Below are 5,000 nucleotides of genomic sequence, written 5' to 3'. Positions count from 1 at the left end.
GTTTGTGTGTGCGTTACGCTTGCCGCGCAAGAAAACATTCACCGCCTGCCGGTCGCATCCGTCGGAGACGCGTCGTCTGTGCTTCCGATATATTTTATTATATCGTATACACGAACCGATGAGCTCGGACGAAGACCGCACTACGAAGACTCGCGTCTTAGCGATGCGTGTAATCTTTTCACACTCGTTTCATATTCAATACAATTCGATATATTTAAACGGACCGTAAACGCGCTCCGCGCGTACGCGGACGTGAGGGGTGCAGCACCCCGCCGTCCGTCGTCCGTCGCGAAGAACGTTCAACGGAAACCGTCAATTGTTCGAAAGAGCGCGCGCCCGCTCGCCCGCGCGCGGTAGTGCGGCAGCGGCAGCGCGACGACAGCGACGGCGGATAGTGAGAGAGAGAGAGTGAGAGCCGCGGCGGCGCGGACGAGAGACTCTTATTAGAGATCGTCCCATCGCACCGTCCGCGAGCTCGTTCATCACCCCCCACCAACCCGCCGCCGCCGCGTCGCGCGTCACCGCCGCGCGCATCGACCGGCGCGAGCGCACGTAGCGCGCGTTCTACACCGAACAGTGTGGTTTTTATATTTTAACAGCCGGCCCTCAGACAGGAGTGGTCCTGGATATTTCTCCACGGACCGCAATGTGCGTTCGAAATGTCGATGTTCAAATGTGTCCTGCAGTTCACACTATGACGCGCAGTTAACTGCGTTCTTCATCGACCCGCGAGCCAAGTGATCCACCGTCCAGGGTAATGGTTTTTTCTTAATGTTGTTATTACTTACGGTAGCGGCCTACGGCTCTCGCCGTCGGCCACTTGATTGTCCGTTTTTATGTATTAACGTCGAAAGTTGGTCGAATTCATGTGCGCCGAGGCGTTCATAAAGAAACGGCACCGAAAAAGCTTAACGCCCCGACGCGAATCCTTTAGAATGATGAACGACGACGACCCGCGCACCCCCCAACGAGCTGGCGTGACGCACGACATTGTCATCTTTCTAACCGCTTAAATTTCGTTTTGTATAGCGCCAACCGACAATAAAGGGCCTGAGCTAGGCAGTGGGGATTTTCACCGCTTCGAACGCTCCGTTTGGTATGCCCCGGTCGGCGCTCGTCTCTCGGCGTTTTTCCGCCACCCGGCCGCTTCGACGGCGGCGGAGGCAGCGGCGGCGGTAGCACTTTCGACGAATGCCACCACCGCCACCGGCCACCGCCACGGCGCCGTCGCCGCTGCGCCGTTAGGCGTAATAGACGCTAGAGACAATTATTTCACATTTTATTTTTTATACATATATACAAACACGCACACACACACGCACGCACACGCGCGCGCGCTCGTCCGCATTAGATACGAACAGCAGCGCGCGCGTACGTACATATATATGTATATATGTCGTATATATATATATCATTATGGATGTATTACATATATATATGTGTAAACACGGTATGTACGAAGTCGTCGTCGTCGTCGTCGTCGTCGTCGCAACAGCAACAACAGCAACAGCGGCGCAACAACGTTCGTGAACATATCACGCGTCTCGCACACATACACACACGTTAATGATCCTTCCGCAGGTTCCCCTACGGAAACCTTGTTACGACTTTTACTTCCTCTAAATGATCAAGTTTGGTCAACTTCCCAGCAACGCCGACGGCCGTGAAGCCACCGCGTGTCGGTCCGAAGACCTCACTAAATCATTCAATCGGTAGTAGCGACGGGCGGTGTGTACAAAGGGCAGGGACGTAATCAACGCGAGCTTATGACTCGCGCTTACTAGGAATTCCTCGTTTATGGGGGATAATTGCAAACCCCAATCCCCAGCACGAAGGAGTTTCAACGGGTTGCCCGGGCCTCTAGGCCAGGGAGAACATGCTGATTCCTTCAGTGTAGCGCGCGTGCGGCCCAGGACATCTAAGGGCATCACAGACCTGTTATTGCTCAATCTCGTGCGGCTCGAAGCCGCCGGTCCCTCTAAGAAGAATTTTAATACGTCGCCAGTGAGTTGCGCCACCGGAGCGGCGCACACCTAAATGACGACGCCTATTTAGCAGGCTAGAGTCTCGTTCGTTACCGGAATTAACCAGACAAATCGCTCCACCAACTAAGAACGGCCATGCACCACCACCCACCGAATCAAGAAAGAGCTGTTAATCTGTCAATCCTTCCGGTGTCCGGGCCTGGTGAGATTTCCCGTGTTGAGTCAAATTAAGCCGCAGGCTCCACTCCTGGTGGTGCCCTTCCGTCAATTCCTTTAAGTTTCAGCTTTGCAACCATACTCCCCCCGGAGTCCAAAATCTTTGGTTTCCCGGAAGCTGCCCGCCGAGCCATCGTAGTAACGTCGGCGGATCGCTAGATGACATATTTACGGTTAGAACTAGGGCGGTATCTAATCGCCTTCGAACCTCTAACTTTCGTTCTTGATTGATGAAAACACCTTTGGCAAATGCTTTCGCTGATGTTCGTCTTGCGACGATCCAAGAATTTCACCTCTAACGTCGCAATACGAATGCCCCCAGTTATCCCTATTAATCATTACCTCGGAGTTCTGAAAACCAACAAAATAGAACCGAGATCATATTCTATTATTCCATGCACGAAATATTCAAGCAGCATTTTGAGCCCGCTTTGAGCACTCTAATTTGTTCAAAGTAAAATTGTCGGCCCATCTCGACACTCACCGAAGAGCACCGCGATAGGATTTTGATATTGAACCGCCGTTTTACCGACGGCTCACCGACGATATGCTCCGCAGACGTGTCAGTATCACCGCGGATGCGGTGCACCGACAGCGCGGCGCACAAATGCAACTACGAGCTTTTTAACCGCAACAATTTTAGTATACGCTATTGGAGCTGGAGTTACCGCGGCTGCTGGCACCAGACTTGCCCTCCAATTGTTCCTCGTTAAAATATTTAAAGTGTACTCATTCCGATTACGAGGCCTCGTAAGAGTCCCGTATCGTTATTTTTCGTCACTACCTCCCCGTGCCGGGAGTGGGTAATTTGCGCGCCTGCTGCCTTCCTTGGATGTGGTAGCCGTTTCTCAGGCTCCCTCTCCGGAATCGAACCCTGATTCCCCGTTACCCGTGACAACCATGGTAGTCGCAGAAACTACCATCGAAAGTTGATAAGGCAGACATTTGAAAGATGCGTCGCCGGTGCTGGACCATGCGATCGGCAAAAGTTATCCAGATTCATCAAAATTAACGACTTCGGACGCGAGGCCCTCCGTCGATTGGTTTTGATCTAATAAAAGCACTCATCCCATCACTGGTCAGAGTTCTGATTGCATGTATTAGCTCTAGAATTACCACAGTTATCCAAGTAACCGAGGTAAGATCTAAGGAACCAAAACTGATATATTGAGCCATTCGCGGTATCGCCTTAATACGGCTTGCACTGAGACATGCATGGCTTAATCTTTGAGACAAGCATATAACTACTGGCAGGATCAACCAGGGAGCTAGCTAGAGCTAACACACACCAACACCGCACATACGAGAGATATGAGGGTGATGATGATATGATAGACGTGTGACAAGCGACGCGTCGGACGTTCGAAACGCCGTGACGCGCCGGTGCCTAGGTAGCTTTTTGCGTGCGTGCGTGCGTGCGTATTTATTACAATACACACACAACACCACACCGCAACAACAAAATGAATTCGTTTTTCTATCTGTTCACGGAGGAAAATGTATATCTCAACACTCGCCTCGCGTTCGTCCAGATTTACTTTGGACGCGGCATCGCGTCCGATTCATCGGAACGTTCTTTGACGAGACACATACAAATCTTCACTTTTATAAAATATCGTTTCGCAAAACGAACAATGACCGATTTCCAGCCCGGTTTTAGAGAGATCCGAAATCCTTGATTTATATATCATGATCGACCGTCGCGCGACTAGCGCGCGACGAGCTCGTTGATGCGATGCGTTAAGGGCCGCCCCGAAGTCGACTCGGGAGCCCAACGCCGTTCGCGTTAATTAAACGAGACGTTCTCTTACGCCTTCCGCTCTTACATAACGGAGACGTCGTCCGACACAGTTTACGGTGTGTTGTTGTGGGGAGATGATCCCCTTTTTCTTCCCTCCTCCGCCGCCGCTGTGTCGTTCGTGCGTTTGTCGGTTATAGAAGTTTCAGTTTCGGGCGTTCTCGTTGGTGGCGCGCGTTGTTTGTGTATCGGTGTTATTAGTTTTGTTCGATTCGCGCGCGTTTTCTAAGAATAATTTTTAATTTTTTTTTTTTTTATTTAAAAAAAAAAAAAAAAAACTAAATCTAAAAAAAACGCAATCTCCGCAAACAAACTAACACCACCACACCACACACACCCCACCAACCAAAAAAACACACTCCACACTCCACAACCACCAACAAACAAAACAAAACAGAAGAGCATCGGAGAGAACTCTATTCGGCCGACCGGCGCGTCTCGCGCCAGTCCCATGTATATGCGGGAACGACTGTATGCGTCTCCGCGTAGCGCGATAGAGCGTTCGCGTATCGATTGCATACCACCGATCTACATATCTATATCTGACCCTGATCTCGATGTCATCGTCGTCGTCATCATCATCATCATCATCATCATCATCATCATCATCATCATCATCATCGTTCGACCCGATCGCGGATTGCGCGTAGCCAGCCGCCGATGCGTTCGCGTATCGATTTCTGAAAACGACAGAGTCCGGTCCCGTTCGCGTATCGATGCATAAATTTCGTGCTGATGACGATCGCACTCTTTCATACGCGATGTCGACTGAGACAAAGAAAGGTGTCGTCGTCGTCGTCGTCGTCGTCGTCGTCGTCGTCGTCGAGACGGTAGCGGTCCGTAATAAAGATCGTGCGGCCCGGCCTCGGGGTGCGGATAGTCACTCGGGCGTTCGCGTATCGATTTCGGAAAACGACAGAGTCCGGTCCCGTTCGTGTATCGATTTTCTAACGTGATATCGTCCTGATTCCGTGTGTTAAAATTACGATTAATGTCGATGC

At 51.1% G+C, this 5,000-nt stretch overlaps 2 non-coding genes across 2 annotated transcripts; both read right to left on the bottom strand.

Annotated features, from left to right (window-relative positions):
- Window positions 1–600: 600 nt before the first annotated feature.
- Window positions 601–757, bottom strand: LOC137927767 (5.8S ribosomal RNA). The gene has a single exon (XR_011107901.1). It is a non-coding gene; the product is annotated as a 5.8S ribosomal RNA (ribosomal RNA).
- An 807-nt stretch (window positions 758–1,564) lies between these two features.
- On the bottom strand, window positions 1,565–3,468 carry LOC137927665 (small subunit ribosomal RNA). Its single transcript, XR_011107813.1, has one exon. It is a non-coding gene; the product is annotated as a small subunit ribosomal RNA (ribosomal RNA).
- Window positions 3,469–5,000: the final 1,532 nt, after the last annotated feature.

This window comes from Battus philenor, unplaced genomic scaffold (assembly GCF_028537555.1).
Source record: "Battus philenor isolate CCGP_79_NKW_IND1 unplaced genomic scaffold, ilBatPhil1.0.hap1 SCAF_36, whole genome shotgun sequence".
In the NCBI taxonomy this organism is placed as follows: domain Eukaryota; kingdom Metazoa; phylum Arthropoda; class Insecta; order Lepidoptera; family Papilionidae; genus Battus; species Battus philenor.
The sequence above is the reverse complement of the archived record's forward strand: the minus strand, read 5'-3'. Positions and strand labels throughout refer to the sequence as shown.